We start from the raw sequence: 10454 nt of genomic DNA, 5'->3' as shown, positions 1-10454 counted from the left end.
TAAAATAACACCTAATTTTTAAGTTAAAATAAAACTTTTAAAAAATAAACAATTAAATAAACATAAAATAAACTTCCTGCCCGTCAAAATTTTTCTCACTGACCAAAATTAAAAACAAATTAATCATAAAACTTATTTTTTAAATTTTTAACCTCATATTTTAATTTAAAATTATATGACAAAATAAAATTTTTCATATATGAGAACCAAATTTAACTTTTATAAAATTATACCTTTAATTAATAAATTAATCCTATAAATTAAGTTGACTTGCACCCCTTAATGCAAGCTACAAAATGATTGACCCAACTTTTCAGTTAAATTAATCCTATAAATTAAGTTGACTTGCACCCCTTAATGCAAGCTACAAAATGATTGGCCCAATTTTTCAGTTAGATTAATTCTATAAATTAAGTTGACTTGCATCCCCTTAATGCAAACTACAAAATGATTGACCCAATTTTTCAATTAAATTAATTCTATAAATTAAGTTGACTTGCATCCCCTTAATGCAAGCTACAAAATGATTGACCCAACTTTTCAGTTAAATTAATCCTATAAATTAAGTTGACTTGCACCCCTTAATGCAAACTACAAAATGATTGGCCCAACTTTTCAGTTAAATTAATCCTATAAATTAAGTTGACTTACATCCCCTTAATGCAAGCTACAAAATGATTGACCCAATTTTTCAGTTAAATTAATCCTATAAATTAAGTTGACTTGCACCCCTTAATGCAAGCTACAAAATGATTGGCCCAATTTTTCAGTTAGATTAATTCTATAAATTAAGTTGACTTGCATCCCCTTAATGCAAACTACAAAATGATTGACCCAATTTTTCAATTAAATTAATTCTATAAATTAAGTTAACTTGCATCCCCTTAATGCAAGCTACAAAATGATTGGCCCCAATTTTTCAGTTAAATTAATCCTATAAATTAAGTTGACTTGCACCCCTTAATGCAAGCTACAAAATGATTGGCCCAATTTTTCAGTTAAATTAATCCTATAAATTAAGTTGACTTGCATCCCCTTAATGCAAGCTACAAAATGATTGAACCAATTTTTCAATTAAATTAATTCTATAAATTAAGTTAACTTACATCCCCTTAATGCAAGCTACAAAATGATTGGCCCGATTTTTCAGTTAAATTAATCCTATAAATTAAGTTGACTTGCACCCCTTAATGCAAGCTACAAAATGATTGGCCTAATTTTTCAGTTAAATTAATTCTATAAATTAAGTTGGCTTGCACCCCTTAATGCAAGCTACAAAATGATTGGCCTAATTTTTCAGTTAAATTAATTCTATAAATTAAGTTGGCTTGCACCCCTTAATGCAGGCTACAAAATGATTGGCCCAATTTTTCAGTTAAATTAATCCTATAAATTAAGTTGACTTGCATCCCCTTAATGCAAGCTACAAAATGATTGAACCAATTTTTCAATTAAATTAATTCTATAAATTAAGTTAACTTACATCCCCTTAATGCAAGCTACAAAATGATTGGCCCGATTTTTCAGTTAAATTAATCCTATAAATTAAGTTGACTTGCACCCCTTAATGCAAGCTACAAAATGATTGGCCTAATTTTTCAGTTAAATTAATTCTATAAATTAAGTTGGCTTGCACCCCTTAATGCAAGCTACAAAATGATTGGCCTAATTTTTCAGTTAAATTAATCCTATAAATTAAGTTGACTTGCACCCCTTAATGCAAGCTACAAAATGATTGGCCTAATTTTTCAGTTAAATTAATTCTATAAATTAAGTTGGCTTGCACCCCTTAATGCAAGCTACAAAATGATTGGCCTAATTTTTCAGTTAAATTAATTCTATAAATTAAGTTGACTTGCACCCCTTAATGCAAGCTACAAAATGATTGAACCAATTTTTCAATTAAATTAATTCTATAAATATAAAATTTTAGCCTTAAAAATTAATAAAAATATAACTCTTTAAAAATTTCTATGAACAAAAAAAAAATGAAGGTTTTTTTTAAAAAAAAGTAGTAATTAAACTAAAATTTTAAATAAATTAAAAACTAAATTTAACTAACTAAAATAATAAAGAAAAAATAGTATTTTTTAATTTTTTTTTCTAAAAAAATTCAATTTTATAAAAATTATTTGTAAACTTAAACTTTTGATAATTTAGATAAAATATAAACATAAAAACAAATTATATCCCAAAAATTCTATATTTTTATTGTTCAATTATTTGAATTTTATATAAAAATAAAACAATATTTAGCAAATTAAATCCTTTAATCATATGAAATCTTATTTTATTATTAAAAAAAGAGGTTTTTTTTTTTTTTTTTTTTTTTTTATGAGTAAATAAAAGTTATATTAATTAAAGAATTATTTAATATTTACTTAATTTATATTCTTTATAAATTTATACGTGATATATTTATAAATATACTATGGTTTAATATAATATTAATAATTCTCCATTCATAAATTAATAATATGGTGAATAAGATCTAAATGATTCTCTTTCTGGGATTTTCAATTTAAGTCTTTAAACTTTGTAATAGTTTTCTATATATATAACAATCGAATTAATTCATAAGTTTAATAGTTTATAAATTATTATTATTTATATATATATAAAGTTACTAGAAACTATTAACATTATTAAAAATCTCATACTAAATATATTCTTGGGTGATATATACATTTCTATTATTTTAATTAATTAAACATTTATATTAGAAAAACCTATATACTTGAAATTTTCAAAGAAAATTTTCATGATTCATTGACTTTTGCCGTTAATGTAAAAAAAAATTACAAAAAAATGCACAAAATTCTGATGCAAAAAATGTGCAAAAAATGCAAAAAATGTGCAAAAAATGCAAAAAAATGCACATTTTTTTTTCAATAAAAATATTTTTTTTTAATTACTTTTTTTGGTAAATTTAAAACTTTATGTTTAACTAAAAACTTGTTTTTTAAAAAAATAATGATGTGCCTGAAAAAAAGGATAATTTTGATAGAATTAATTATGTGTAAAACACCTTCATTAACCCCCCCCAAAAAAATTACACTTAATAGATTAAACTATTTCCTTTAACATCAAAAGTTAATATACATCTTATATTAAAGTGTAAAAAAGGTAAGCTAAATTTAAGCTACTGGGTTCATACCCCATTTATAAAGGTTTCTTTCCTTTTTAATAATAAAATTATATAAACTTCTATTCTTTAATTCAATAATAATTGGTACGATAATTTCAATTTCAGCTTATTCTTGGTTTAATATATGAATTGGCCTTGAAATTAATCTTTTAAGAATTATCCCTTTAATAAAATCAAATAAAAATATTTATCCCGCAGAAGCAGCCTTAAAATATTTTATTACTCAGGCCTTAGCTTCTACTATTATCCTATTCGCTGTAATCATATCATTAATTTCTTCAGACTATATCCCTAATAATTCTGATATTTGATTAATGATAATTCTTAATTCAGCATTACTGACAAAACTAGGAGCTGCCCCCTTTCACTCCTGATTCCCTGAAGTAATAGAAGGATTAAATTGAATAAATAGCCTTATTTTATTAACATGACAAAAATTAGCCCCTATAATTTTAGTAATATATAATTTAAGTATAAATCAATTTTTAACATTTGTAATTATTACCTCCTCTATTGTAGGTGGAATTTTAGGATTAAATCAAACAAGCCTACGAAAAATTATAGCTTACTCTTCAATTAATCATATTGGTTGAATACTTGCAGGAATACTAAATTCTAAATTAATTTGATTAGTATATTTTATTATTTATTTTTTTATTAGATTAAATATTATTATTTTTTTTATAAAATTAAACTTATTCAACCTAAACCAACTTTTTAATGCATTAAATACAAATAAATTAATTAAATTATTTTTTATTTTAAATTTTTTATCTTTAGGAGGTTTACCCCCTTTTTTAGGGTTCCTCCCAAAATGAATTGTGGTTAATAATTTAATTTTAAATCAAATATATACCTTAAGAGTAGTTTTAATCATTACAACATTAATCACTTTGTATTTTTATATTCGACTAACATTTTCTTCTTTAACTATTCTAATAACTGAAAATTTAATTAAACCAACAAAATTTAATAATTTTATCTTTTTATTTTTAAATGTATTTACTCTACTTAGCTTATGCCTTTGTACTAGGATCTTAAATATCTTATAAGGATTTAAGTTAAGTTAAACTATCAACCTTCAAAGTTGATTATAGATTTTATCTAAGCCTTAAAAATTATTTACCTTTAAATTTGCAATTTAATATCATACTTGAATATAAGGCTTGGTAAAAGAATAAAATATTCGTAAATAAATTTACAGTTTATCGCCTGAACTCAGCCATTCTACCGAATAAATGGTTGTTTTCAACAAATCATAAAGATATCGGAACATTATATTTTATTTTTGGGATCTGAGCAGGTATAGTTGGAACCTCCCTTAGAGTGTTAGTACGAACAGAATTAGGAAGACCCGGAACTTTGATTGGAAATGATCAAATTTATAATGTAATCGTAACTGCCCATGCATTTATTATAATTTTTTTTATAGTAATACCAATTATAATTGGGGGCTTTGGAAACTGATTAGTACCCTTAATAATTGGTGCTCCAGATATAGCCTTTCCCCGAATAAATAATATAAGTTTCTGATTATTACCTCCTTCTTTATTCCTTCTAATTATAAGAAGAATTGTAGAAAGAGGTGCAGGAACTGGATGAACAGTTTACCCTCCTCTTTCATCTAATATTGCTCATGGGGGATCTTCAGTAGATTTAGCTATTTTTAGTTTACATTTAGCAGGAATTTCCTCAATTTTAGGGGCTATTAATTTTATTACCACAGTAATCAATATACGACCCAAAGGCATAACTTTAGACCGAATACCTTTATTTGTTTGAGCTGTTGTAATTACAGCAATCCTCTTACTTTTATCTTTGCCAGTTTTAGCAGGAGCAATTACTATATTGTTAACTGATCGAAATTTAAATACCTCTTTTTTTGATCCCGCTGGAGGAGGGGACCCAATTTTATACCAACATTTATTTTGATTTTTTGGACATCCTGAAGTTTATATTTTAATTCTCCCAGGTTTCGGTTTAATTTCTCATATTGTAAGACAAGAAAGTAGAAAAAAAGAAGCTTTTGGAACTTTAGGTATAATTTATGCTATAATAGCAATTGGTTTATTAGGATTTATTGTTTGAGCTCACCATATATTTACAGTAGGTATAGATGTCGATACCCGAGCTTATTTTACTTCAGCTACTATGATTATTGCAGTTCCTACTGGAATTAAAGTTTTTAGATGATTAGCTACTTTTCACGGATCAAGAATTAACTATAGGCCTACAACATTATGAGCACTAGGGTTTATTTTTTTATTCACAGTCGGAGGATTAACAGGAGTAGTTTTAGCTAACTCTTCAATTGATATTGTTTTACATGATACTTATTACGTTGTTGCTCATTTTCATTATGTTCTTTCTATAGGGGCAGTATTTGCAATTATAGCAGGAATTGTTCAATGATTTCCTTTATTTACAGGATTAACCTTAAATAATTTCTACTTAAAAATTCAATTTTTTATTATATTTATTGGAGTAAATTTAACGTTTTTTCCACAACATTTTTTAGGATTAATAGGAATACCACGACGATACTCAGACTATCCTGATATTTTTACTCTATGAAATATTGTTTCATCAATTGGATCTTTAATTTCCCTTATTAGAGTAATTTTTTTATTATTTATTTTTTGAGAGGCTTTCTCTATACAACGAAAAAGAATTAGTTCATTAAGAATAAATTCTTCAATTGAATGATTACAATTTAACCCCCCAGCAGAACATAGTTATTCCGAATTACCAATATTATCTGCTAATTTCTAATATGGCAGATTAGTGCATTGGACTTAAACCCCAAACATAAAGTTTAAACTTTTTTTAGAAATTTCAACTTGAAAAAGTTTCATATTACAAGATAGAGCATCACCTTTAATAGAACAATTATCATATTTTCATGATCATAGCTTTAATAATTTTAGTAATTATTACTGTATTAGTTGGCCAATTATTATTATCACTATTTTTTAATAAATTTTTACATCGTTACTTATTAGAAGGTCAATTAATTGAAATTATTTGAACTATTTTACCAACTATTACTTTAGTTTTTATTGCCATCCCTTCTCTACGATTAATTTATATTTTAGATGAAATTAATAACCCAATAATCACTATTAAAACAATTGGACATCAATGATACTGATCTTATGAATATTCAGATTTTAAAACTATTGAATTTGACTCATATATAATCCCAATTAATGATATAAATTCATTCAATTTCCGTCTTTTAGATGTAGATAATCGAGTAATAATCCCCTTTGAATCGAATATTCGAATATTAGTTACATCTGCAGATGTTATTCATTCATGAACAATCCCTTCACTGGGGGTGAAAATTGACGGCACCCCTGGACGATTAAATCAAACAAGATTTTCAATTAATCGATCAGGATTATTTTATGGCCAATGTTCAGAAATTTGTGGATCTAACCACAGATTTATACCAATTGTAATTGAAAGAATTTCACCTAAATACTTTTCTAAATGAATTATTAAAATAATTGAATTATCATTAGATGGCTGAAAGTAAGCAATGGAATTTTAAATCATCTATAATATTATAACGGATATTTCTAATGAAAAATTTAGTTAATTTATAACATTAGTTTGTCAAGCTAAAATAATCACTTTGATAATTTTTAATTCCACAAATAATACCATTATACTGACTAACATTAATATTTTTCTTTTTAAGAATTTTCTTTTGTTTTAATAATTTAAATTATTTTAATTTTTTTTATAAAATTAAAATAACTGAAACTAAAATTAATAAAATAAATTTTAATTGAAAATGATAATAAATTTGTTTTCATCCTTTGACCCTACTTCAAACTTTAACTTCTCATTAAATTGATTAAGAACTTTAATTGGATTAAGAATTATCCCCCCATTATTTTGATTAGTCCCTTCACGATTTAATATTTTTTGAAATAAAATTATTATAACTTTACATAAAGAATTTAAAATTTTAATAGGAAATTATAAATCACAAGGAAGAACATTAATTTTTATTTCCTTGTTTTCTATTATTTTATTTAATAATTTTCTAGGCTTATTCCCCTATATTTTTACAAGAACAAGACACATAACTTTAACATTAAGATTAGCTTTACCATTATGAGTGAGATTTATAATCTATGGATGATTAAATAATACTATCCATATATTAGCTCATTTAGTTCCTCAGGGAACTCCTCCAATCCTTATACCTTTTATAGTATGTATTGAAACTATTAGAAATGTAATTCGACCCGGGACTTTAGCTATTCGTTTATCTGCTAATATAATTGCTGGTCATTTATTAATAACTTTATTAGGTAATACAGGACCTATAATAACAATCACCTTAGTAAATTTATTAATTATTATTCAAATTTTACTTTTAACACTTGAATCAGCAGTTGCAATTATTCAATCTTATGTTTTTGCTATTTTAAGAACTTTATATTCTAGTGAAGTAAATTAATGTCAATACATAAAAATCACCCTTTTCATTTAGTTGATATTAGTCCATGACCCTTATTAGGAGCATTAGGAGCTATATCTACAATAATAGGATTAATTAAATGATTTCATTTATATAATAATAACCTATTAATAATCGGTTTATTAATTACAATATTAATTATATACCAATGATGACGAGATATTGTTCGAGAAGGAACCTATCAAGGATTACATACTCTTTTAGTTACTAAAGGCTTACGTTGAGGAATAATTTTATTTATTACATCTGAAGTATTTTTTTTTATTTCTTTTTTTTGAGGATTTTTCCATAGATCATTAGCACCAAGAATTGAACTAGGATTATTATGGCCCCCAAAAGGAATCCAAACATTTAACCCAATTGAAATCCCTCTTCTTAATACTTTAATTTTATTAACATCAGGGTTAACTGTAACATGAGCTCACCATAGACTAATAGAAAACAATTTTTCTCAAGGTCTCCAAGGATTAATTTTTACAGTAACTCTAGGAATCTACTTCACAATCCTTCAAGGATATGAATATATTGAAGCTCCATTTTCTATTGCAGATTCAGTCTACGGTTCATCTTTTTTTATAGCAACTGGATTTCATGGATTACATGTAATTATTGGAACAACATTTTTATTAATTTGTACAATTCGTCAATTTTTAAATCATTTTTCTTCTATCCATCACTTTGGATTTGAAGCAGCTGCTTGATATTGACACTTTGTTGATGTAGTATGATTATTCTTATATATTTCTATCTATTGATGAGGTAGATAATTTATATAATATAAAAATTATATTTGACTTCCAATCAAAAAATCTAGATTCTAGTATAAATAATTAAAATTTTAATAAGATTAATAATAATAATTTGTTTGATTTTAATAATATTAACAATTATTTTAAATTTAATTTCTAAAAAAAGTTATTATGATCGAGAAAAAAGAAGCCCATTTGAATGTGGATTTGACCCTAAAACTTCAGCTCGTCTGCCCTTTTCTCTTCATTTTTTTTTAATTGCAATTATTTTTTTAATTTTTGACGTCGAAATTACCTTACTTTTACCATTAATTATAACAATAAAAATTTCTAATATTATAAATTATTCAATAATTTTAATTATCTTTATTTTTATTTTATTATGAGGTTTATACCATGAATGAAACCAAGGAGCATTAAATTGAATTAATTAGGATAATAGTTAATTATAACATTTAAGTTGCATTTAAAAATTATTGAATAACTCAATTTATCTTAAATAAGAAGCAAAATATTGTATTTAGTTTCGACCTAAAAGTTTGATTTATATAAATCCTTATTTTTAATTGAAACCAAAAAGAGGTCTATCACTGTTAATGATAAAAATGAGTTATTCTCCAATTAAAGAAATAAGAAAACCAAGAATAAGCTTCTAACTTAATTCTTAAGCAATGAAATTTTGTTTTTATTTCTATTTATATAGTTTAAAAAAAACATTACATTTTCATTGTAAAATTAGATTTTTTCTTATAAATACTTAAAAGTCTCTGACTTCCTTAATTTCTTCAAAATTACACTCTTTATAAGCTATTTAAGTAAATATTTAATAGTAAAAATATTAATCAAAAAATCAATAATAATAAATAAATTTTTAAATGATTAATTGAAAATAATTGTATTAAAGTTAATATTTTTAAATTTTTTGATATTTGTTGACCACCATAATATTCAAATCAGCCTTGATCAAAAATTTTTAAATATAATTTTCCTATATATAAAGGCAAATAATTAACCCCTAATGTAGATAAATAAGGTATATTTCATATTATACTTATAAATAAACTTGAAGTTAAAAATTTTAAAGTTAATAATTGATAAGAAAGCTTAAATTTAGCTAATTCATACCCTAACCATCCACCAATTATAATTACAAATAATGTTAATATTTTTATAAAAAAAGTTAAACAAATAAAATAAGGAGTAGAAAAAAGTAACCATGAAAATATACTGCCTCTAAAAATTACAAATAAAATTAATCCTCTTATTCCTTTTAATATAATTATTCTTCTTTCCTGAATAATATGCAAAGATATAAAATTAAAATTCCCAATTATGGAATAATAAGTTAAACGAAATCTATAAGATACGGTTAAACCAATAGAAATATAAAAAATTAAATAAATATAAATATTTAAATAATTTATTGATATAAATTCAACCACTAAATCTTTAGAATAAAACCCAGATATAAAAGGTAAACCACATAAAGATAAATTACAAATATTTAAATAAGTACATGTTAAAGGCAAATGTTTTACTAACCCTCCTATAAAACGAATATCTTGACAATTAAATAAATTATGAATGATATTACCAGCACACATAAATAATAAAGCTTTAAATAATGCATGAATTAATAAATGAAAAAATGCTAATTTATACTCTCCTAAAGCTAAAATTGATATTATTAAACCCAATTGTCTTAAAGTTGATAAAGCAATAATTTTTTTTAAATCAAATTCAAAATTAGCCCCTAAACCTGATATAAATATTGTTATTGATGAAATAAATAATAAAATTATTATCAAATTATTACTAAATGAAAAATTAAAACGGATTAATAAATAAACCCCAGCAGTAACTAATGTAGAAGAATGAACTAAAGAAGAAACAGGTGTAGGAGCTGCTATTGCTGCAGGCAACCAAGAAGAAAAAGGAATTTGAGCTCTCTTTGTTATTGCCGCTAAAACTACTAAATATCTAATTAATTGTATAACATAATCCTCCTTTATAATTTCTAAATAAAAAATAAAATTTCATCTACCAAAATTTAATATTC

General features: G+C 24.1%; 3 pseudogenes; 2 read left to right on the top strand and 1 right to left on the bottom strand.

Annotated features, from left to right (window-relative positions):
- Positions 1-4352: 4352 nt before the first annotated feature.
- On the top strand, positions 4353-6052 carry LOC130452217 (cytochrome c oxidase subunit 1-like; annotated as a pseudogene).
- LOC130452216 (cytochrome c oxidase subunit 2-like) lies at positions 5984-6669 on the top strand (annotated as a pseudogene).
- Positions 6670-9211: 2542 nt separating this feature from the next.
- LOC130452218 (NADH-ubiquinone oxidoreductase chain 5-like) lies at positions 9212-10412 on the bottom strand (annotated as a pseudogene).
- Between the last annotated feature and the right edge of the window lie 42 nt (positions 10413-10454).

This window comes from Diorhabda sublineata, unplaced genomic scaffold (assembly GCF_026230105.1).
Source record: "Diorhabda sublineata isolate icDioSubl1.1 unplaced genomic scaffold, icDioSubl1.1 Dsub_291, whole genome shotgun sequence".
Classification (NCBI taxonomy): domain Eukaryota; kingdom Metazoa; phylum Arthropoda; class Insecta; order Coleoptera; family Chrysomelidae; genus Diorhabda; species Diorhabda sublineata.
This window is presented reverse-complemented; position numbering and strand designations above follow the sequence as displayed.